At 40.3% G+C, this 26,619-nt stretch overlaps 1 protein-coding gene and 1 long non-coding RNA gene across 2 annotated transcripts in view; one reads left to right on the forward strand and one right to left on the reverse strand.

Moving 5' to 3' along the window:
- Window positions 1-26,619, reverse strand: part of BMPER (BMP binding endothelial regulator) — a 383,811-nt gene that overhangs the window by 336,799 nt on the left and 20,393 nt on the right. The gene's annotated exons all lie outside the window — the stretch shown is intronic.
- Window positions 9,243-25,436, forward strand: LOC142488705 (uncharacterized). The gene is made up of 3 exons (XR_012799597.1): window positions 9,243-9,318; window positions 9,930-10,022; window positions 24,673-25,436. It is a non-coding gene; the product is annotated as an uncharacterized LOC142488705 (long non-coding RNA).

Raw genomic sequence — 26,619 nt, forward strand, 5'->3', positions numbered from 1 at the left:
TCGGAGGAGGGAGAGTCTTGACATCCTGTATTGCAGCCACTTGTTTATCATCTCTGCTTGTGAGTGTATAACTTTTTAAACTCGTATTCTGTATAAAACAATATTGCACCATATCTGCTTTTATAATTTTATGTATTGGGATTCCCCTTCATACTCTGGATATCTATTGAAGATGTCAAGTCATCTCATTTGGTTTTAATAACCTCAGTGCCTGAATATCTCGTACATGACGTGAGTGAGATACTTTACACCCGTCCCTTATTTGCAGAATTGATTTAAAACAGCGTTGCACTATATTTTTTCTTGCTGTTCTCTATTCTATATATCCTTTGAGACATTTTGCGCTCCCGATCCTGTTCTTCTCCGTAATTGTCAAGACGATAGAAAAGAGTCTTGTTTCTACAGTATGGAGATGCACAACTCCCAAGGACTATATTTTATTACAATTTTTATCACTTCTCCAGCACTATTTATATTAAGTTTTCACTTTACTCACCACTTATAAGTGATATTTACACTAAATGATTTCTGTTTCTGTTTTCCATATTTGAAATTCATTTTTTTTTCAACTCCCAGGGGGAATTTCGAGTTTTCTTGTACTCGTAGGTAACTTGGGATATCATAAAAGAATCCACATTTTTTCCGTACTTCTCTCCATGTTCTTATTGTACCTCGGATAATCAAAATAATTTTTATATGGGAGGGTATTTCTCCCCATTTCATGTGTAATATTTCCCTTTGGGTTATGGGGCTTCTGAGTTGTGACTCATGAATATTTGACGGGTAATATTTTTTCCCCCAGAATCCAGTCGCCCAAATGTCTGAGTATGAATGCTAGATTGTAATTCCTTATATCTGGGAAATTATTTGCCCATATGTCTTTAGGTAAGTATAGCTTGCTTCATGCTATTCTGTTTTTCCTACCCTTCCACAAAAATCTTGACATTGTTATATTTAGAGTTTTGTGTTGCATATAGCAGAAGGGAGAGATGCTTTTATCTGGAAGGGGAATTAAACACTGCAAGATCCGATGAAAGCGGTAAACCAAATGGGGATTTTGCCTCGATTTCACCTCGAACACAACATGGATATTTCAAGAATCTGGACTTTCTAATTTCTACACCCATTTGCAATTACTAGCCACCATTGACAAGCACTTCTGTCCATTGTGCTTACTCCTACTGTCTTTGTAAGTTTTCCAAAACCTCTGGTGCTGGAATTCATTAATCTCCAATATTGGTTCTCGCCTAGGGTTGCCATCTTCTATTGAAGGCTAAGCCAGATTCTTTTTGCGATTAAATTACATTTGTTACATTTATATCTCTTACCTTCTCCCGCAGCATGCGGTAGCATCTCCCGGCATCTCCTCTTGCAAGGTCCGGTCAACATGGCTCCACAAATGTCAAATGGTCATGCCGTGTCAAGTTGCCGTGACAATGGGATGCTTCATGGTGCTGAGGCATCACTCGACATCCCGTTGTCATGACAACGTGACGCCGCATGACACAGTGACTGATATTTCTCAGGTAAACCCGCAGCCCAGAGATATGTGGCCAAAACCCATAGTTTCTGGGTCAAACCCGGAGTGATAGCAACCCCCGTTCTCGCCCAATGACCCCATGTTAACTGCCATGGACTTGAATGGTAGGTAACATGGGATTGTCGGAGGTTATGTAATCTCCCCTTAGATTGTCGGCTCTTCGGAGCAGGAATTCACTAGCTTAATTTTTTTTCACGTTTCATTTGCTTGTTCTATTATAGTGCCCTGTATTATACTGTCTGTTCTGTGAAACATTGCTTACATGCTTGGCACTATAAATAAATGAAAACAAATTATTCATATGTAGCCCCCTTTCCCCATCACTGAAGGAACTACCAGTACCGCTGTTACCTGTTTGGCTACCAGGAGGCCGGAGCCTCCGCCACTGGTAGCCTGGGGTGATATCTCGTTTGCCTCGGTGCAGCACCTCCACCTGCGAGGGATCCCAACGTGGTGGGATAAGCCCCTCACAGGAACAATACCAATAGTAATCACACACCGGGTATATAATAGTGAACAAATAAACAAGCGCAAATAACACCACTTAAAACCAATAACATTTAAATAATATACTGTCCTTAGAGAGTGCAGCTCCCGACACAGGATTCAGACCAAATCCAACCAGCAATCGAAGAAGAAAACAGGTGCGCAAATCACATCAGGACATGGAAAGAAAGTAGAGACACAAAATAGTGCAATATTGTCAACCCCAACAGATTAAATCAACGTTGAAAGCTCTATAAAATTTGCACTCACGTGTACAACGTGATAGTAAGGCATTGTGGTTATTAGAAGTTACCAACTTATGTTTCCAGACGGGTGCTCCAGATCCATAGAAAAGGAAGGGAAATCCATATACAAAAAAGGAAAAAGCAAAATAGTATAGTACTGCTTTTAATATTAAAAACACAAAGTATTCCACTTACATAAGTGCCTTTGTTTGTGAGCATTCAGACCACCCTGGGTCATATGGACAGACAGTTGTATTCACAGCAAAAGCATCTGCTCCGCGGCCATCACAGCATACACTGGGCTGAATGAAGTCGTCTTCCACTCTGGATGTCACCAACAAAGTGCCACTCTGTTCTCAATGATTCACCCAACGCGCGTTTCCCCTTTAAAAGTCTTCCAGGGGCTAATCTAACATCCTGCACTGTTTCCCTTCCTTAAATAACCCCCCGCATTAATTTTCAAATTGCGAAGCGTCACGTGTGACGTCATCACGTCCGACGTCACATAACGCGTCATGTGATGCGTCATCACGCATATATTAGCATATTCAATTTGTCAAAACTTTACAAAGTCCTGGTATACAATCTCCTATACAGCCCCACATTGGGCCCATAACTCCACCATATTATGGTTGGATTGTAGAACGTCGCGCGTGACGTCATCGCGTCACGTCTCTCACGCATATCAACAATCAACAACTCAAAACTTTCTGTCCATATGACCAAGGGTGGTCTGAATGCTCACAAACAAAGGAACTTATGTAAGTGGAATACTTTGTGTTTTTAATATTAAAAGCAGTACTATACTATTTTGCTTTTTCCTTTTTTTTATATGGATTTCCCTTCCTTTTCTATGGATCTGGAGCATCCGTCTGGAAACATAAGTTGGTAACTTCTAATAACCACAACGCCTTACTATCACGTTGTACACGTGAGTGCAAATTTTATAGAGCTTTAAACTTTGATTTCATCTGTTGGGGTTGACAATATTGCACTATTTTGTGTCTCTACTTTCTTTCCATGTCCTGATGTGATTTGCGCACCTGTTTTCTTCTTCGATACCGGGTATATAATAACTGGTTTTACTGAACGCAGGATAATCAACCTTTACCCAACAGTATATAGCCCACACACACAACCCAATCCACCAGATGAGTGTCCCCAATGTACATAGGGTGCTTGGCACCAATATCCCTGATGTCCTTTCCTAATGTCAGTGCCCACACAAAAGTGTGTGGAATAGCACTATCCTGTGAACTGTTGGTGCACTTTTTGAGGTAGCTACCTGCACCCGGGTACTGCTGAATAACAAACTGGGATCCGTCTGATCCAACGTCGTCATCTGCGAATGCGTCCGCCTCTACGTGGGGTGGACTCTAGTTGGAGTTTTACACCTTTGAAAGTCTATTACTGCGATTGGGGTCTGGTCCCAGACCACAGCCCGTAATTACTGGTGCTATACCCTGACTATAAGCAGCTACTGGAGAAATGTCCGTAGCTAAGGGCTTTCCCTACTATGTCAGGGCCAAAGAGGGGTATATGGCCTAGTGTAGGATGCCACCTGCACCCATACACCATACACTACCTTACCCCTCTGTGTCCCTTCTCTGACTGGCGTGGTCCCTCCTGAGCACGCCAAATGTAGCAATCTTAGGGCAGGGGATTGCTGCTGCCCTATTGGCTGTTCTTCGCCGCCCGCTCACAGCCCCCGGGGCTGCTGGGGGTTGCAGTCCCTCGCGGAGCCCTTCATGTAATGGCCGCCGTTCAGCAATGTCTCCTGTGCATGCGCGAGGTGTACCAAGATGGTGCGCAACTCTGTGTGCCCTGCGCATGCGCAAATCTTCAGTGCGCATGTGTGTGCATCGGCAAGGTGGCAGTATCCTCGGCGGAGCTCCTGCGACCCGCTCACCAACCTCAAACTCCCCGCAGCATCCCAAGCAACCCGGCACTCGACGGGTGTTTGCACGCCCTGCCGGCAGGTAAGAGGGGACTATGGGGGACTGGCTACACATGCAATACTATATAATTGGTAGGCTGCATTTTGTTAGTGTAGTATTCCTGATACATACTGTAGGCCATTTAGTCCTGAAAGAAAGTAATTCGTTATGCAATATTTTATATCAAACGAGAATAACCATGAAAGCCAAGAACAAGCATGGAATTATGCTCTGCAACTAATGAAGATTTAACCTCTTAAATTAAAAACAGGTCAATTTCTTGATATAGCAGCAATATATTTCAGTAGACTGTAGACTAAAAGAATGAATGGAATAATTTGTGACAGTAAATATAAGCCTATTAGGCTTTTTTTTAACTATGTTTTGCTTGCTGGATAGCGTGAAAAACATCATGCTCTCTTTTTCTGGCACTTATTTAATGCATCTGGTTCTTTCTACCAATGGTGGGAAACAATCAAGGCCAAACCAGCTCTGAATGTTCTAATACCAATTGCACATGTTAGCAATGATTCAGAGAAATCTACAACAGTGGACAAGTAAACAATCTACTCGCAGTGGGAAGAAACATTTCAAAAGAAATATTATTGTAAAGTCAGCAAAATAGAGCCTTGAGCTCTCAAATACAGTAAACTGTTTTTTTACTGTCCAGCAGAATTCAGAAGATGCTTGTGATACATGCTCTGATAATTTTAATGAAGAAAGAATGTCAGTCAAATGTCAATTTGGCATGTAATCTTTCATTTTGTATTTAATGGATTGGTTCTAAGGCTTTCAGCTGCAACTTTTGGCAGACTTTAAGACGATGACCTGTTGAAAAATAGTCGTTTTCCAAACAGCAGCTGATCTGACATTTTTATTCCCAAATATAAGTGAGAAAGAATCATTTTCCTGCACTCATATGGTCGCCAAATGTATGAATTTAAATTGGCACAGGGCTTTGATGATACTGCGCATTCATCTGTACCAGATTCAGGCAATAATTATTATTTCAGGGTCTTTTGTGTCAGAATGAGAACAAGCTTGTAGGTTTAGACGTTTTTTTTCATCTCACACTGTTGGGTTAATTTCTTACAAACAAATGCCCTTTAATTCACATGAGGAAAATATTAGCATAGTAAACTATAGTTTACAAACAAAAAAGCATTATTTCTCTCTTGCTGCTTCGAAGATCTGCCATAAGATGTTTAATTACTGATTGTTGCTAATTGTTATTTGCTCACACTGGTAAGCTGTTGCTAATGAAAGAAGTAGAATTGCCATCTGGCCCTAGATAACGTCAACAGATTTTATCAATCTAGCATTTAAAATTGAGAGCGCAGATTTAAAAGTCTGCAGTGGTTGAAGCTGATGTGAAAACACCTTTTCATGTTAAAATGTGTAACTTCCTCTATTTATTCCTTAAAGCAGAATATCATGAAAATAGTACGGGTTTTGGATTCTGCCACCTTGGAAAGCATCAGGTGATCAAGAATAGTCAAATGCATTCCATGTAGTGTCCCAGAAGTAGTGAAATTAGAGGTGGCCATGTTGTTTTCTCCCAGGAACCTTTCATTTTTAATAGCTACGTTTTGATTGGGAAGACCACACTCACAAGTACTAACCTTCCAAAAAAACAGCAGCTAGTACAGTTTTACCAGTTTATAAGTCTACTGTAGACTTGTTGGGTGTGTTAGCTCTGTAGCCATATGGCAGCCAACACACTGCAATTGACTTGGTGGTATAAAGTTGTTGGCATTCCTGTTAAAACCCTTTGGCTGTGTCCCATCTTAAAGTGTAACATCAAAAGTGTGTAACAGAGTTAATTTTGGAGTTGAAATTGGAGGAGAAGATTGGAGGAAGATCGGGACTGCACAACAACTTTGCAACTGTGAGAACTTTACTTTCGATACACTGTGATTCTTTGTACTCTTTCTATCCATCAGTACCTGGGAAGTCTCTCCTCATGCATCTCACTATGCCCTCCCTATTGCTTTTTCTGTTGACTGTTTCCTCACTCCTTTGTGAATATCTCTGTTCTCTCCAACTCCCCCACTCCCCACTGCACCATTATTCATATACCTTTCTTCCATCAACTTCTTTACCCCTCAATTAAAAACACCCACACAAATCCTCTATTCACACCCTTTATCTACTCCTTCCTGCTGCTGGGGATCTCCCCTAATCCTGAACCCAGACATGCACACCTGATTTCACCCATGCCTCCCTGCCACCTCTTCCCCTGTAAATTGTGCTAACCCTCTCATTTTAATATGACTAACCTTAAAACTCACCCCACAAAGCATCCCAATAACCTCCACTCATGGCTATTCACCCACACTCAGTCACTCCTACCACCCATTGTGGCCAAGCACTGCTATCTACAGCACTTATTCCCTCACCTGCTGTCTCAGTAAGTTCCCCATCAAACCTCTTAGATTGTAAGCTCATCGGGCAGGGATTTCCTTTCCTATTGTCTGATTTTTCTGCACTTATTGTATTATTATAATTCCCTGTACTGTATTCTTTGTGAAGCGCTGAGTACACTTTTGGCGCTATATAAATAAAGATATACAATACAATTTTGTTTTGAAACAATGCTTCGTAATCAGTGCACTTCCACTGAGAACAAAACTGAACTAAAGGCAGTGATATGTGTAATAGGCTCAAGAAGTGGCTCAGTGGTAAAGGCACTTCCTTTGAAGCTGGTGAACGTGGCTGGTATCCCAGTGTCAGCTCTCAATGAGACCTTGGGCAAGTCATTGTATCTTCATGTGCCATAGGCACCAAAATTAGATAGTAAGAGGAGGGATATTATTATAAATCCTTTTTTTTCCCAACCACAAGACAACATAATCAAGTAAGATTGATGGACACCCCTTCCATATTTGATATCCAATAAGGAATAGTGACATGAATGAGGGATTCGATTGTAAGCTTTTCGGAGCAGGGACTCCTCTTCCGAAATGTTAGTTTTGTTTCTGAAGCACTTTTTCCCATGATCTGTTATTTGTACTATTTGTTATTTATATGATTGTTACGTGTATTACTACTGTGAAGCGCTATGTACACTAATGGCGCAATATAAATAAACAAAATAGTAGAGTAATGCTGCACTCCCCAAATAGCAAAATAAATCATAAATACCGGTGCTCCTGGTTAAGGAATTTCTGGGTGGTACTCCAATATCTGATAAGAAGGAAAAACCTGGGCACTGCGGATTTCTGCTAGAAAATTTATTGTAAGCCAATGATGTATTCACATCATTGGCTATATAAATAAAGACATAATACATACATAGACAAGGCAGTGGTAAGACCAATAAAACACACCCAAAATATCAACACTATTTCCCACCATATTTAAAGACGATATCAGCATAACATTTTCATAATGATGTAAAATTTGCAGGGCCATCATACTTATAGGTGAACAAAAGAAAAGTGCGCAACAACAATATATAAATAACGTGATGAATGTGATACAATTAAATAGGTGACCTTGTGTATAGTATGAATATTTATGGAGCGTCTGCAGCTGTGACACCAGGGATGGCTCTGGTCCCCCCTAAATGCACACAAAAAAACAAGAAACACAGCGCACAACGCTCATAGTGCATTAAATGATATCTTTAGTAACCAAAATAAGAAGGTAAGTATTGTGCGTACATAAAACAAAATTTAAACAAGCATTTCAGGGTTATTGTTACCCAAGCACCAACGGACGCCTGTGATGGTCTCGTGGCTCTCTCCTTCTCACTCCAACAACCTCGATGTAGGGCCTGGAAAATCTCCACTCCAAACGCTGGTGTTTTGGCCTCTCGCCTTAGGGAAAGGCTAGTGCAGCTTCAGCAGTCCAGAAAAAGACCTCCACTTATATGCGTTGTGCCCGTCACTGCATAAATCTCGTGTATAACGGAGCAGCGGAGTACACGCGGTTTTGCGTCCTGGTCGAGAGCTTCTTCCGGGTCTGTGACGTCACAAGATCGCGAGACTTCGTCGCAAGTCTGCAGGACACCGGATCAGTTTTCTGGGAGTGCTGGGATGTAGAGGGTTCGCAAATGTCATCAATCATACGCGTTTCGAAACCACAGAGGGTCTCTTCATCTTCCCTGATGAAGAGACCCTCTGTGGTTTCGAAACGCGTATGATTGATGACATTTGCGAACCCTCTACATCCCAGCACTCCCAGAAAACTGATCCGGTGTCCTGCAGACTTGCGACGAAGTCTCGCGATCTTGTGACGTCACAGACCCGGAAGAAGCTCTCGACCAGGACGCAAAACCGCGTGTACTCCGCTGCTCCGTTATACACGAGATTTATGCAGTGACGGGCACAACGCATATAAGCGGAGGTCTTTTTCTGGACTGCTGAAGCTGCACTAGCCTTTCCCTAAGGCGAGAGGCCAAAACACCAGCGTTTGGAGTGGAGATTTTCCAGGCCCTACATCGAGGTTGTTGGAGTGAGAAGGAGAGAGCCACGAGACCATCACAGGCGTCCGTTGGTGCTTGGGTAACAATAACCCTGAAATGCTTGTTTAAATTTTGTTTTATGTACCCATCATACTTATACTTAGCGCTGATCATCAATATACTTGTATGTACGTCAGAACATATAATTCCAGAAATGTTGGGTTTAAATAGGAAGAACGTTCCCCAGTAGTGGTAGAACAGCCACAGTCTTCAGAACAAAGCTAACTGAAATTAATGACCACTTTGTCGACCAATAGTGGTCCATGGAACACAGTGGGAAAATCACTGGACTGTTTATCTCACTGCTAAACGGGTTTGAAACTTGAATGTTCACCAAACTGATTAAAGCAGATACAATGTTTGTATATTTAATCTCCTTTACAAAAATAAATAATGAGACTTCTATTATTGGCAGTAAAATGTGCTTTTATATCAAATGATCCGTGCTGCATTCAATTGAAGTATTTCAAGTACATTTGCAATTTACATTATATTTTCCACTCACTCATAAGCTTGCCTTTCAGCTCTATTCATGTATTATTTATGCCCTCTAACAATGTTTTTCAGCATTCAAGCTCTGAGAGGTTCCAGTTATTCATAGTTGGGATGCCTGTTGTTGCTTACTTTAATAGGTCTACCAAGGTAATCATTGCAGATTTCTTCCAGAAGGGCTCTTCAATTGTTCCAGATGCACAGTATGTGTGGTTGATACACTGAATCATATTTTGTTGTCATAATTTATTAATCCCTTAGTACTGGGAATTGCAACTTTAGTGCACATAGCTTCTAAATACTAGAGCTGGGCAGGTTCGCCGATTCGACATTCGAACTTCATGAGTGGACCTTCAAAGTCCTGTCAGATGTCGAGTCAAACTTTGGAAAACATTTTCGAATCCAAGCAAAATCCAATAAAAAGCTCATCCTCAGATTCTTTTTTTTTTTTTCCCTCTGCTTTCTTTTTTTATAAACTGGGTGGACTTTTGGTTACTAAACAAAATTTGCGCACTTATAAAATTTTGAATTCCAAGACAATGAAAAAACAAACTCCTGCTAATTTTGAGTTTTTGCTCCAAATCGTTTTTTTTCATCCCAAAACCAAAACCTACAGTTGTTCGGGATTTGGTACTGTCCCCAGGCTGTGCTGGAAAGCTTTGTAATGCAGCAGACATAAGCTTACAGTATAGGGGGTCCATGTTTAAATGGACATGGCGTTAAAGGTGACACTGTGTGATCATTTGCATGTCATTTCCCAGAATCCCTGGCTGCAGTGGAATCGCTGGATGCTAAGAGATAATGGTGAAAAGCAGGATTGCAAACCTGTCTGAGACGTGAATGTGCTCTTACATGTAAGTGATATTTGTATTTGTTGTACTGTGCCCACAAAACCAAAAACACAAAAAATGTGGAACCAAAACAAGAACACCAGTGACAGTGTACACTGTCTTATATTACTAAGTATATAAGCATGTGTACATTTGGGATATTTAGCTAATATGTGATACCAGAACCACAGACATGTTAGAAAATAAGCCATCTAGTGAACACGCATTAAGATTTCAGCCCCATGTTGTTGTTTATTTATTTAAATCAACTTATCGTAGCCATTTGCTTTTATTAGAAAAATTCAGCAGCCGTTAAACCCCTATTTTAGTTATTGATTTCTTGTGAAAAAGTAAAAGGTTTTTCTCCCCTCTTGTTAGGCTGAATTCATACAGATCACCTACTTAGTGTATGTTTATCTGTTTCGCTAATGATGGCATCATAATTACTTTGCAAACAAAGAGCTAAACAAAAGGAACAATTTACATGTGGCTTTGAGGACAGAGACAGTCTTTATTATAAAAAGTCATTAGTATTGATTGGTTACAAAACCACCCAAAGCATGTGGTTACTGTGTAAATGTTCAAATATTATCTAAAAATACTTATACTTGTCTGATTACAACAACAAAACTTGACTTGACAAATATCCAGAAAACGGTCTTTGCTGAAGCATAAATCTGAAAATGCAAGAAGTAATTGACATTTATTATAGTCGATTTTAAGTGACCGGCTATTCTATTTGGTGGCTGTTAACAAATGTTAAGGGCTATTGCACTTTAGTACAATCTGAATGTACTGTATGGGAGACGGCCATGGGGGTTATTCATTAAACTACGATAATGTTAAACTATGGGAGTTTCCATGCAAAAGTGCCCAGTAACCCCTATGAATAAGCGTTTCTGTGTTGTAAAACTGGCGAGCATATCATATTTAGCAAAGAAACAAAATGATTGCTTTTCATTTCATTATTTACTATGGTAAGTCTTTTTGGACACATTTTCAAGCAAAGAAAATGCAGAAGAATATTTTGATTATGGTTATTTTTAATGTACTCACAATTTTTTAGGTATTAGATTTCATTATACTTAACTCCAGTGAATACAGGCATACCCCGCATTAACGTACGCAATGGGACCGGAGCATGTATGTAAAGGGAAAATGTACTTAAAGTGAAGCACTACCTTTTTCCCACTTATCGATGCATGTACTGTACTGCAATCGTCATATACGTGCATAACTGATGTAAATAACACATTTGTAACAGGCTCTATAGTCTCCCCGCTTGCGTACAGCTTCAGTACAGGTAGGGAGCTGATATTGCTGTTCAGGAAGTGCTTGGCGATATGTCCTTATGTTTGCCTACTGAGTGATATGTCCTTACTCTCGAGTGTACTTAAAGTGAGTATCCTTAAACTGGGGTATGCCTGTATATATAAATCTACGTCCATTTTTATGGATACTAGTTTAAAAAATGTTTCTTTAAAAAATATATGTATATATTTCTCTTACCGAAAACAAAAAATGTTATTTGCCATCTGTTTTAACTGTCTCTTACGTTGGACAAAATTAAAAAATCGTGGAGATGTTACAGATTTGTTTAAATCAGGTAAATCTATTCTGTAATTGCAACCAATGTAGTGTAAAGAGCATAAACATAAAGTAATATGTACAATCATCATGTTGGCCAATAAAAGGTATCTCAAACGAAAAACTCTAACTCAAAGAATCCAGTCTATTTTGGGGAGGGGGGGGGGGGAGTATGCAGCTGCTAGAATTCTCCACTACTCTGCTTGCTTCATGTGGCAACAGAATGCTGTGCTCCCTAGGCGCATTTCCAAGTAAATATATTACATATACAAAACCATTATCCACCTGGTTACAAATAACTACTTTCCTCTACAGATCCTGTTGTGTTCCTTGTGGATATTCCTTGGGCACACAGAACCCAGTGTGTCTTTCATAATAAAAATGTTTTCTTCTTACATATTCCTCATCCTTGAATTATGCAGGCCAGGGACACACGGACCATGAAACAATCACTTTGTTGTAAGATGGTTTATTTAACAGTGAATAATGAAAGACCTCACATATTTTCCTATTCCTAGCCAATGTGTAAATGACAATAAGCTATACATTTACTGTACAAGGAGTTAATCAAAGGCTCAGATATTTCAACGTACTGTATAACAATTTTATTTAGGGTATTATGAACAGTCTAGAATAGTGTTTTTCACTGGTGCTGGTTCCCTGGGCATCCTTTAAGGGTTCCATGCAATTTTCAGGTCATTTGAAAATTGTACCAAAAACAGAAGAATTACCATGCATCTGATCTCAGACGCACCTTTAGAGAGGTTTGGGGCTCCATATAACGCATCTGATCTCAGATGCACTATTAGAGAGGGTTGGGGTTCCTTACAATGCTTCTGATCTCAGACGCGCTATTAGAGAGGGTTGGGGTTCCTTACAATGCATCTGATCTCAGACGCACTATTAGAGAGGGTTTGAGTTCTGCAGAATTTCGCAGATAATTCTAGGGTCCCTTAAACAAAAAAAGGTTAAAAAAACCACTGGTCTCGAATATTCTAATTACATACATAAATGCTTTTGTATATACAGTATGTATGTCGTAAACCCAAACAGCTACACATTTCCAAGCTATATCGGGCTACTGTATGTTTTATCCACTAAAATGTTGTGCTTTTTTCTCTGCCCATTCCTTTTCAAAGGATTAGGATAATAGCACATTGCTTAAACACAATAATTGATGCATTGTAATTTCTCAAATGCATCTCCTCTACTACGTACATGACTGACTGCACTAAATATACATTTTGGCTGTGAGAATACAAAAACAAGCATCCATTGAAATGTTAATGTTGTGGCTATTTTCTTCACAAGGTAATAAACTCCTCAAAAATGATTATTACTGTACTTCTATGTCTATATTTTCATATTAGAAGAAAGACAACTTGGGGCAGGGTAAAACTTGACAGACACACTGGGCTATAATTATTCAGAAGCAAATCTAGTGTTCTGTTGTGGACACATGTTGCTTATGTCACATGCTAAATTTATGACATAACATAGCATACAGTTTGTAAAATATAAAGGTTATCTGGTGGTAATCATCTGCAGCTTCAATCATTCTTTATTTGCTTTATACATGTAAAGCATTAGACATTGTGTTGCATTGTTGAAATTGCAGTCAATGCCATGGAAACTCACATACAAATACACCTACAAAAATCCAAATTTCCAAATAAGTTGCAGCTGTGCAATTCTAGATCTATTTTTTTTCCCTTCAAATTGTTCAGAAAAATTCTTTGTCAATTAGAGAGTTATGTTTAATCTGATCCCTGTCTCACAATCCATCCACTTAACTGCATAATCCCTGTGCCTTCTGGTAAACGGAAGATACGGATTTACATTACTAATGGAGCAAACTATATCCCATTCAAAAAAGTTTAAAACTACTAAAATCAACATAGTGGAGGGACACGACAATCTTTAGTATGGCCATGACCTTGATATGGGTGTACAAGGACTGTGCTCAACATCTTTGTCATTTAATGACAGTCAGTGGGACTATCTCTTGTAATGTAGACTCAATATAATACAGACATTTGTTTGTGCATGCATTGCAACATTTTATTTTGAGTTAGTACAGTATAATCAAACAAATCCATAGCATATGCACACACAATAATGCAAGATACAGTCTCATGTATTCTATCTTTTGGAATTGCACCACTGATCGTCCATGAGACAGTGACAGATATAAAATAGATGTGTAAAAAAAAAAAGTTTTTTTTTAACATTTACTAGTAATAATGAATACAAAATTAACATTTGTGCACAATTAACACCTGGCAAAGCAAAAAAATAAAATAAAAATTGATGCTTAGACTTATTTGCATTAAATCGGTTGTCCTGCCCCAGAAGAGGACTAGTACTATATTAATAACCGATCAGCATTGATAGATTGGCGCTTCTTACAAATGAAGAGTTGTTTCATTGTGACATCGAATTCTAATTCCAATGTCACATAACAAAAAAAGCAAATCTTTTCCATCAACAGAAAAAAAAAACGTACAGCTTTGGCTGTACCGAGGCACTCAGATCATTTCCACCAGTGAAAATTAATAGCAATTGTATTTAGCATCTATAAAACATTCTTTATGTCCTTTAATGGCAATTAGCTCGTATGGCAAGACTATAGCCACCACTAAACAATTTGAATTATTTGTGTTTCCTTCTTTTAAAACAACATGGCCTGTGGGAGCTGTTGGTACAGCTCATCACGTGGAGCATAAGTCATTGCCGCATGCAGAGTTGTGGTTCAATCAATCTGTTGATGATTTAAAACTCCCAAGAAATAAATTAGGAAGTAATGGAAGTCCTTGTATTGTATTTAAAGCAGCAGTCAGCTCCGGGCGCCACTTTCTGCATTTTATTTTTGATTTATTCTATGGACTCTCTGCCTGTCCTTTCCAGAGCTATTTTTTTTTCTTTTTTTAATCTGATGCTCCTTCAGGAGATATAGAAACGTTCAGAATATAAAGTGTCCGGGATATAAAAATGGAGCTGCCTCCCCAGAGCAGTCTAAGGCTAAGGCCCCGCTGCCTCAGACCACGCGCCCGCACTGCAGACAGGCGGCGCGTGGAGAGGCACTTGGGGCTTTTTCCGGTCCAAAAGGGCCACTTTTGAGAGCGGGGGGGCGTGGCTAAAATGGATGGGGGGGGCACGGCCATGATGGGGGGGGACGGGATCGCCCATCAGCCATTCAACCCCTCAGCCCCATAACCGCTGAGCCCCTCAACTCCTCACACAAAGACACGCACTCACGCACTCAGGCACACACACAGATAGGCAATCAGGCACACACAGACACACAGACAGGTACTCACGCACTCACAAATACACATGGGGGTGTGTGTGGGGGGTGAATCGGAGCAGGGGGTGAATCGGTGCAGGGGGGGAATCGGAAGGGGGTCCCCCCCCCAAGAGGAGAGAGTCTGTGGGAGGAAGCAGGGGGGACTTCCTTGGTACTGCAAAGTTTATTTAAAATTGCTGCTTTCCCCCCACACTCTCCTCCCCGCTCCCCGAAGCTTCCTTTCCTCATTGGCTCACAGCCACACCACGTGACGCGTCGCCGCTTGGGATTACAATTCTCTTGAATCCCCTGGCGGCTGACGCGTCACAGCGTGTAGTGAACTGTGCAGTGAGGGGGGACTGGGACTGGCTCGGGAGGATTCCCCTGCTGGTGAGGAAAGCTCGTGCGGCCGCCCGCAGCGGGTCCCAGCCCTAAAGGTTTCCATGTCAAGCTCACAAGCTCGAGATTAACCCCCCCAAGCTGTCATTGACGTTCTCTTGTTTTTTGAAGGACTGTACACGATTGTATACTACACTGAAAAGGGGTGTGGGGAATCGCCCCCCTCAAATCCGGTCAGGCGGACGGAAACCGGAAGGGATCAGGCGATCGATCTGGAGAGTGGTTATGTGATCAAGAAGTGGTGGAGGGTCAGTGGCCACGGAGGTGGCAGGATCCTCTGGCACTGATGGGTTTAAGAAAATCCTGATTTTTTTACACCAAAAAACCCCATTACAAAACATGATACTAACATTATATAAGTTAAACTCATATAGGCTTCTGGAAAGGATTACTGCTTTAAATGCAGTTCTGGCTTACCACATCTAAACTAAAAACATCATGGTAAAAATTGTACTCTGGCTTTAAGAATCCTACAGTATGTAATAAATCACACATATACATATATAATTTAATTCTTATTTTTGTATACTAGTGTACAATCAGTCTGTTTTGCATATAGAAAATATTATTTTCCTCCAAACGTGATTCTTTGTGTATTAATATTCTTCATCAACCAAAATTCTGGAAATTGTCCTTTTTTCCCCCTCTGAATCCTTTACATCTGATTTATGTTTATGGATATTACAATGTAAGATTATGAGGCTTTACATTTTGCAAAGTGAATTCCCATGCAATAACTTGCATACAATATTGCTAATTTATTATTTAAATAATAAGAAATGGGGCAGTAGTCCTGCAGAGTTTAAATAGCAATTGTCAATAGCTCTGTGTCCTCCTCGGGCTCCTAGGACAATTGCATTTTCTTTACAAGTGTAAACAAAAGGAACCAAAATGGTTACCAGGATCCTATCATGGCCCAATGAACGTGCCGGTTTTCTATTGTCTCGACGGAAAGAGGCTGACCCATGAACCATATTGATTTAAAAAAAACCTGCAAATGAAAAGGTAAATATCTCAGGTAACAGAGGGTTCAAGTAGAAAGATTGATGACAACTTTGTGTGGCCCTTTTGTATAATTTGTAACTTTGGCCATCACCTTCCTTGTACAATTAATAACTTTGTTCAGCATTCTCATCCAGGAAGTAACCTGCGATTCTGATTGAAACTAAAAAGGAAGTTATTTCTGACCACCATGCTTCTACTAACAGCATACATTCAAACAAGGAAGGGTTGCCACAATAAAGAAAAGCATTATAAAGTCATTTACATCTAGAATTATTTTAAAATGACAGGGGCTGCAATGTCCCACGCTGGTTATTTTGCTTCTCAATGGATGCGCACATTTTGGATATGACTCTTTTGAGCTTGTTTGTCTGGTTACTTCTGACTCATTTAGCTTCAACTCTGTCAACTAACAATATGGCAATTGGTAATATGTATCAATAGGAGGAATTCGTAGATATGATAATGGTGTGTATGACTGTTATCCTTTCTTATCAACGGCAATTTTTGGGGGCGAATTTGGATCCGCAATGGATCAATTGGTTTCTTTGGTGCGCGAATTTCAGCAGATCAATTTCAAAAAGGGGGATACAGTATGCATTTTGAGGATATTTTGTTATTATTACCAATACACTCCGTGTATTCTGCAATCCGTGGAAGGATTTATAAAATCCAATCCGCGGATTCAGCAATCCGTTGGTTGATTCTTAAGAATCCGCCAACATATTGCTGAATCCGCAGATTGGATTCTACAAATACGTCCACAAATTGCAGAATACACGGAGTGTATTGGTAATAATAAAAAAATATCCTCAAAATGCATATCCCCCTTTTTGAAATTGATCTGCTGAAATTCGTGCACCAAAGTGATTAGTTCACTTGGATTAAAACCGACCACATCCGTTTGTGGATTTGACATTGCGAAATTGATTTTGAGGGGAAGGTGCAAGAAAATCCAGAAAACGGATAATAAAGCTGTGACAAGGAACAGCATGGAAGGGGAAGTTGTGCCCCCCCCACCCCCCACAGAAACCCCATCCCCCTCCATGCTGTTCCTTGTCACCGTTTTATTACCCTTCCAATGTCTTCAGACATCCCTTTCTCACCCCACCTTATCTACAGTTGTTATTTTTTCTGCTTTCCTAACCTCTGTTTTAGCCATAGTTTCCTTTGTAAACTAGTATTGCTGACACGAGGAAGAGAGGAGAACTCTCGAAAGCTTGTCCTATGACATAAATTGTTCGTCCAAAATCTGCACTATGTTTGACAGAAATTTTAAGTGTAGTCTCACATAGACCGCAGATTCATGAAGTTCTGATAACTGGTATCGGAGCTCGGTTGGCATTAACTGCAACTCAAGTCTATGGCCGTTAATGGCGATTTAGCTCTGATTCTCATTATTGGAGTTTCTTGAATCCCTGCAATAGGGGTAAGTCCTCAGAGGTCTGTTACATTTTTAGTATTACGTTTTCGCCATTTAACGTATCGTTTTCCCCAAATGCCCATTGCATTACGATGTACTCTCATTTACCAGAAAAATACCGGATCCTTACATATTAAGGGACGTTTTGCTTACTCATATGCAAATCATATGGTAATGAGCACTTTACCTAACAACGGAGACCCCCAAACCTCCGTTGATGTTAGCGCATACGAATAAAGCTACAATATTTAGCACCTTTCAAAAGCTGCTCTTATTCCCATCCAGACCCTGATTCTCTTTGAGTTTTGGTGGGGAAGCTACTTGAAGGTTTAGTACGGAATAATATTCAGGAATACATAATAAAAAACAAAATTATTACTAATAGTCCGCATGGGTTTATGAAGGATAGGTCATGACAAACTAACCTTAGGAGGTAAGTAGGCATTTAGACAAGGGTAATGCAGTTGATGTGGTCTACTTAGATTTTGCAAAGGCTTTTGATACGGTTCCACACACGGTTAGTGTACAAAATAAAACAAATTGGACACAGTAAAAATATTTGAACCTGAATTGAAAACTGGTTGAAGGATAGACAACAGAATTGTGAGTGGAGCACCACCAGAATCAGTACTGGGATCCCTGCTTTTTAACTTGTTTATTAATGACCTTGCGTTGCCATAGAGAGCAAAGTCTCCATCTTTGCTAATGACATTAAATTATGTAAGGTAGTAGAATCAGAGCAAGATGTAATTTCTCTCCAGGAGAACTTGGATAGACTGGAAACTTGGGCAGGTAAATAGCAGAGGAGGTTTAATACAGATAAATGTAAGGTTGTACATTTGGGAAACAACAATAAACAGGAGGCTTACAAATTAAATGGGGATAAATTGGGGGAATGCTTGATGGAGAAGGATTTAGGAGTGCTTGTAGACAGCAGGCTTAGCATTAGTGCCCAAAGTCATGCAGCAGCTGCAAAGACAAACAAGATTTTATCTTGAATTAAACGGGCAATGGATGGAAGGGAAGTAAAATAATGATGCCCCTTTATGAAACATTAGTAAAACCACATCATGAATATGGAGTATAGTTATGGGCACCACTCCAAAGAAAATACATTTTGGAACTATAGAAAGTGCAGAGAAGAGCTACCAAATTAATAAAGGGGGTGGATAATATGATTTATGAGGAGAAGCTAGCTAAGTTAGATTTGTTTACATTACAAAAGAGGCGTCTGAGAGGGGATATCATAACTATATAGAAATATATTCGGGGGAAATACAAAGAGCTTTCAAAAGAACTATTCATCCCAAGGGCAGTACAAACGACACAGGATCATCCCTTATCGTCCTCATCCCTCTGGAAGAAGATCCCTCTGGGGATCGAAATGTCGTATTTTTGTGTCTGTTTCAATAAATTGTTTTGCTGACTTATCTCTGAGTGCTGTCTCTCTTTTCTATTTTGCTGCCCTGCTGGATGGTAACATACTCTTTTCATTATTTATGGGACTACCATCAGGCCTTTTTGGATATCTACATTTGAGTGCTTGCTGCTTCTGCACACACACACACACACACACACACACACACACACACACACACACACACACACACACACACACACACACACACACACACACACACACACACACACACACACAACACACACACACACACACTTAATATTTAATTTTTATTAATGTACAATTAAAATTAAGAATGCTCCATTCCCAATTTCAGCAACGCGCGTTATGGGCGTAAAAGCGGAGGATTTCTGTGAATCTACCCCTAGCTTCAATTATCCTAAAAGTCATTTTAATACTTATTTCTTTCATTTGAAAAATGTAAATGTTTCTTTCTTGTAACCTTGATATAGAGGAGTCTACAAAGAGTGTTGCGGTAAAGATTGTAAAAGCATTGTAAAGCTTCTTTTTTTTAACCTTGCGGACATTAAAAGCAAAAAAAAAAAAAAACTAGTTTACATTGGAACTTAGTTACATACTGTAGCAGGGTCTATAACACCTACAATTTAGAATGTTCACAGCACTCACAGAAATAGAGTTGTGTATATATAGCCAGTGGTCAAAGCAGCTTAAGAAAAAGAGTTGTGCTACTGTGCGTGATCTAAAAAAGATCTACATTTACCTATTCGGTACAGGAAGTCTCCTGACACAAGAGTGCCACTGGACCTTCAGCATTGCAACCACGATCGCCTCGGCAGCAATATGTTCACGACCCCCACCTGGATGATGTAAACAGCAATACCACTGTTCTGATCACGTGCCACAGTGAACGTAATCTACCCATATAAAAAGTGAAAAAGAAATAGCGCGTGGGAACATCACAAGGGCAGGTGAAAAGGTTAAACTTTGGGCCAAAGATCTTTGGACTGTAATTTAGAACGATTTAAGCAATATTTATCCTGCCAAAAAAATTAAGGTTGAGTGGTCTTCTGAAATAAATGTCTTCTTTGTGAGATGCTAAATAAAATAAAAAAAGCTGCAGTGTTTTAACTACCACGAAAGTACGCACAAGTGCCACCAAAGTGCAGCCACTGCATACAATGTAATGTTTGTAGCACATTGTCAAATCTAGGGAATTTTGCTATTCTTAATAGGTGGGAGCCGTAAATCAACTCAACCTCAATCATAGAGCCGCATCCATACTCTGCGCAACAGCTCGCACGACAAGAGCAAATGGCCGTACCTCTATGAGGCAGGCCATAGAGTTTGCGGTCGCATGTGCGATGAAGTGCGATGGCACGGCAGATTTTTCGCGAGACAAAATTTTTTGTTTTTGTCGCGTGACGGCCGAGTCACATGAGCGGTTCAGCCAGTAAGGGTGAACCGCTCATGTGATGTCACAGCCACGCCTCCGCCAAGCCTCCCCGTCTCTGTGGACCATAGGCCACAAATCGCTCAGCCGACAGGTGCGCGCAACGTCATGTGCTCCGTCGCGCGTGCACCTACTGTATCCGCGGCCTAAGACTGAATGAATCAATGCAATCACTGTAGGCGACAGTTTTTAAGGATTTCAGTATCATTGTGAAGTGCATGTCTAGGTTGGCTTAAACAATAACATTATGGAGGGATATTTAAAATAAAATTAAAACAAGCTCAAAAGATAGGAATATCTCAATAATAAGCATATTCACTAGTATACCCCAGTTTCTTAAAAATGTATAACCTTACCTATTCTTCTGGATGGCCGATAATGATATGGAAAAACGTAAGAAAGTACAAAGAGGGACAACGTCTTAGCTTTTGACCTTGCGAATTAACACTGTAATATTATCTTAACTATGTTCTTTGTAATGAATATCTCTATATGTTGTCCCTAGGCAAATGGTGCATTTGATGTTAAAAGTTAACAAGGACTTTTGTTTCCAAACAAGAGAATGACCTTAGAGCACAAAGACTTTATGCCAAGACGCTGAATAGAACCTATGTAAAAATAGAATTCACTTCCTAATCTTTTTAGAAACATAGCCGCATTATCAATGATTATTTCAGCACCGATAGAGCAAAAGCGGCTTAAGTAAAAGAGCACGGTGTCCTTTCATTTGTCCATTGTAAAACGATTGCATTGTTAAGAGGAGAAGCTAAATATATCCTACTGCGGAAATATGGACTTTTAGAAGTCTCTCTGTAAGTAAAATACTATAAAATCCAGTATGGACCATATTTATTAAATGGTGCCATTTTATGACATCTTCTAACATGGCTAAGTACAGGGAAGCGCAAACTTTTAGAGCTGTGCCCCCCTTCCTGCTCCCACAGGTACTCGCGCCCCCTTACTTTTTGACCAGCGTCAAATGATGCCAGGAGTGACGTCACATGACCTCGTTGCCATGGCAACGGGAGTCAAATGCCACCGCCGGGTCATGTGATGCCGCGCTGCCATGTCAATGTGGCACAACAATTTACTGAATCCCAGTAACTAGGTTACAGAGGCCTCACGCGAGACCCCAGCATTTAATTTAAATGCCTTGGGGAAGAGCACAGCGCCCCTGCAAAAAATGCCGGGGGAGCGCGCAAGGCCTCTGTATGTCTCTTACCTTCTCTCTGGCGACGTGTCGCCATGACAACATCACTTGGTGTCGTGATGTCAAATGACGCAGCCGATGCCAGAGAAAAGGTAAAAGGTAAAGGGGGGGGGCAAGCAGGGAGGGAGGGGAGGCAGGGGGGCGCAAACAAAGTTTGCGCACCCCTCCCATAGGGTGTATTCCAGCACAGAAGGTGTTTTATGGAGTAGCACTTCTTAGGCTGCGGTCCCAGTGACTGCCACAGCGCACGCCTCGGCATGCACTGTGCGCACAAACACCGGCCCCCCAGTCACTCAGGGCCGAGTACATGCGTCGGCGCACATTCAGCAGCCACGCTGTACTGCAAGATTCCACACACTCAAAAAAATTGTGTGTGGAACTTGCGACGGAGCAGTGGCCACGCCCCCGCCGGCGGTTCAGCCAATGAGGGCGAACCAGCCGCGTGAAGTCATGGCCACGCCCCCGCAAAAACCCAAACACTCCCCCTCCCATCGCAACCTCTCCCTCTCTCCTGAGACCGCAGATCGCGGTTAGCGCTGTGCACGCGCTGCCCCCCCCCCCGCCTGGCGCGTGTGTCTCAGTCATGACTGGGACCGCAGCCTTAGTAAACGGGGCCCCTTATACTGTAGATATTTCTCCATCATACTGTACATCTATTTGTCATTATGGACCAATTAAGTGCAGCACAAGAATAATAGAAAAGGGGAGAAAGTAATAAATTGTTTTGTTATTCACGTTTACTATGTAATTACCCACATCCCCGCTATATCCAGTTAATGTTTAGCATCTCCTATTACCATGACAGAGACGGGCCTAACCTCATTCTACACAAGACACATACAGCAGTACATTCAAGTCATTTTTCTTGTGTAGGAGATACTATAAAATACGGTATGGCCCATGTTTATTAAGTGGTGCTACACCATAAGGGTCCTTTCATTGCCGGAAGACACCTGGTGGACATTTCACTTGAATGGGGTGTACGGTGTTCGCTGATGTTGGAAATATGGGTTTTATATCTCTGTTGACAACAAGGGCAACAACTAGGACTATATGTCATACATGTTCTCTCTGGGGGTCTTTTCTTTCTATTCCTGACTGAAGCTCTCTAACGTTTATTCAGACCCAAAAGATCAAAAATGATGAATACAATAGAAAAGCAACCACATAAGTGGTTTTTGTGTGTTTGAAAGCCAAGTACACACAGTAAGTACAAAAACATCAACAAGTAAAAATAACAGTCATCCATGCATGATAAGGGAGAGATTCGCTTTCTTGCTGCAGGTCCACCAGGTGAAAAATGATCCCCTGTGCAAGACCATCATTACGTGTCTACTTGCAGTGGGTTTGCTTGTATGCTGCATTGTAATTATGGACAAAAGATTTACTCCACGCCTATTGCTTTGAACTAGAGGACGCTAAGCTTCTTTTTTTTTCCTCTTTCTCATTTTACAAACAGATCCATCACTAGGAGTTCTGCTTTGATTGCCCTTGCTGTTATCTAGATGCTATGGGTGAAACTGGATGAAAGGGAAATAAATGACACATTCCCCTCTCACAACCTTTAAGCTTACAGTCCTTTCAAAACCACTGTTATAAACCCATTTATTAGAACATTAATAGTTCTGTTTATCAAGGCAAACACTGTGTACAGTTCCCCATTCAGAGGCTCCTAGGAAATGTGTTTTGTAATTAATTTACAAGGAAGTGAAAAACAGTCAAGTCTTTGCTTTTAGCATGGCTAGATTAGTTTAAGGAAGCCAGTCAGACTGTTGTTTTTTGGCCGGTTACGTGGGATTGCACCTTATCATCAATATGCCTCTGTATTTCCCTGTGTGTGTCAGCTTTTAATTTGGAAAGTATCAATAAGATGTGTTAGTCAGCAGACAAACTTTAGAGTGCTAGGGGTCTAGCCGCACCAGAGTCCATCCGAAGCTCCTTCACTTCTGGGTCATGTAATTATACCCTGTAAGAGATGTGTGCAGAGGTTCATATAATGTACTTTAAGCAGGTGGCCCTCCATGTCAGTCTCTGGCAGGTTCCTGGGTTCTCTGTGTCCAGGAGATATAGCTCTCTGGGTGTCTTGATCTCAGCACACCTTTGTGCTCAAGACAGTGTCTGTGTGCAGGCTTCTCTGCTTTCCTGTGTCAGCCCAATTGTGAGCTAAGGAATCTCTCTCCTGTTTCCAACAGGAGGCTTTTCACAGAGCTCTCATTAGTCCCAAGTGGAGACAAGTTAATTGAGTGGCTGCAATTAACTCTCTCTCTGCTGGATTCTCAGAGCTCTGAGGCTGCTTTATTTAAACAGGGATAAATCCCTGTTACATACCCACAGCCACTCAGCAAAAATGTGGCTCCTAAAAATACTTGCTGGCTCCTAAGTTTTATGTGAAATTTTTGTCCAATCCTGAAGTGATGGACGTTTAATAATAAAATGTTTTTAATTCTGTGGTAGATATTTATCAATGCTTCAGAATTTCCTGTCTGCAAAGCTGGGGTCCAATTTTGCGGTTGAAGGGGAAAAAAAGTTTTCCTGAATGGAACATGCAAAAGAACAAGAAACTTTCAAACGTAATGAAATTGAAGTCAGCACAGAATGTACTGTACACACAAGAAATGTTCACAATTGTTGAGTATATCTATGTACGTAGATGTTTTAGAAATCTGCTAAGTTGAGCCCTGTAGATACAGCTGTCCTCTTGTGACAACAAAAAATGAAACAAGGAAGGTGAAACCTTGATTTATATCAGATGATTTTCATTATTTTAATTTGAAATCTTGTTTCTCTTGTACTTATTTAATGCATTTTATATTTCTTTTATGTATCTTGGTATCCTGTATTCCTTATATTATTTCCAAATTGTGTCTCTTTTCTAAAGTGATTTCAGTCTCACTTTTTATATTTTATTGTATTCGTATTTATTTGTGTCTTTCTAGTTACAGATAGTTGCTGCTCATAAGTTCTAACTCTTCATTGATTGGGTGCAATGCAACATGTGACCAATGCCGCGAATGTGGCAGCGCCTTCAAATAGTGTGTAAATACTCCACACAGATATTACACTCCTGGAAGTAGCCTCACGGCAAAATGGCCATCGGAGTTCCCATTTGAAACCGCATCTCCACCGCTCTCATCAGTTGTCTGCCACTGCCTCGCTGACCCTCTACGGCTGATCTACGGATGTGTTGGGCATCATGGAGGGAGTCGGGTGTTAACCGTCTGATGCTACACTCACTTGCTGCCGATCCTCTGCCCTTTCATGCCTTGTCCTGGCACTGTGCAAGTTGAAATTCAACTATTTCTATAACATTATTTGCTATGGGACCTTTGTTTGGCAATTTGATTTGGACCCTGAGTCATTAGGGTTATATATTTTTCTCCACCTTTGTCCACCAGATCTACTAGATGGTTATATTTCCATGCATTTTGCTCCATCATATACCCTGTTAGGTAGGCATGCTTTTTGACCGGCCAGTCTTTTTTACACCCATGGGGAACATTTATTTCCCCTAGTCTGTATTAGTTTCCATCTTCATGTACACCCACATACATGCGTTATAGCACTAGTGTGGTTTTCATGCATTACGCAATACTTTGGTACATATATTCATCTGCATTGGTTACATTCTGGTATATATATTTATTTGAATTTTCTTTTGTGATTTTTTTTGTTTATGTTTGCAGCAATAGTATTTAGGAGTTTAGCAGTTCTCGTTGTTTTACTTATATTTGATATGTTTTTGTTTTTTCTGTGATATTAAAGAAATCTTATTTTTCATCAACTTGAGTGCTTTATATAGGACCTCTTTTTTCTCTTTTTGTGTGTTAACATTATTTCGCTCCTTTAGCACCACCAGAGGTTATACTTATTCCTCACTGCTGGTTGTTTGATTTATTTTAAAATCTGAAAAAGTGATTTGACAGTGGCTCTATTTGTTTGTTATAATATACATGTACGTAGCTGTTTTAGAAATCTTCTAAGTTGTGCTCTGAAGCAACAGCTGTCCTCTTGTGACATCAAAAAATGGAACAAGGAAGGTGAAACCTTGATTTATATCGGATGTTTTTTCATTATTTTAATTTGGAACTTCTTTGTATTGTTCATAAATAAAAATTCCACTTGTGGTGAATTTGTAGGTCTCAGAAAGGTCTGTAACCCTGTATTATCGCTTAGCAAATTGAGTGCTCAATTGCTTGTCATTTCCCAGAATCCCTGCAACCAGGGATTCTGGGAAATGACATGCAATTGAGAGCTCTTTACTAATTATGTATTTTGATGGATTGAAGCCCTACATTACTTATTATGAATGACAGTGCTATTTATCAAGTCACCCAGTTGCAGTTCTGGGGGATATATGGGTACAAAAATGAATGGGTACTTCAATAGTATTTTTATTTAGCCTGGCAAGATATATTTTAAAGATACGTTATACAGAGCAAGCTTTCATGAGGAAGAGACCATTGCTCTCAAAGCTTGTCTTTAAAAAAAAATGTATCACCTACTCATTCATCTTTTCACAATTTCAACTGGACAGATACAGTTCCATTTCATCAAAAGTATCAAACAAAAAATAATAACAAATAATCAATAATACTAATATCAAAAAATGCTTTTAACCATAGTTTGTCTTTGACAAATATAGTCCTGATTTTTTGCATCAGTTTTGTAGCTGGTAGAGTTCGATGTATAACTCCAAGGTTCTTTGTTTATTCTTTTTTGGACAGTACTCTGCCAAATGGAAGACACTTCTGCAGCAAGCTGGAAAAAATGCTGTGCACCAAAGCATACTTTTTTCTTTGTTTGGATGCATAGATCTGGTAGCGTCCTTTGATACTTTACACACGTTGATACTTGACAAACATTTGAGATGACCGTTTGTAACT

This window comes from Ascaphus truei, chromosome 2 (assembly GCF_040206685.1).
Source record: "Ascaphus truei isolate aAscTru1 chromosome 2, aAscTru1.hap1, whole genome shotgun sequence".
Classification (NCBI taxonomy): domain Eukaryota; kingdom Metazoa; phylum Chordata; class Amphibia; order Anura; family Ascaphidae; genus Ascaphus; species Ascaphus truei.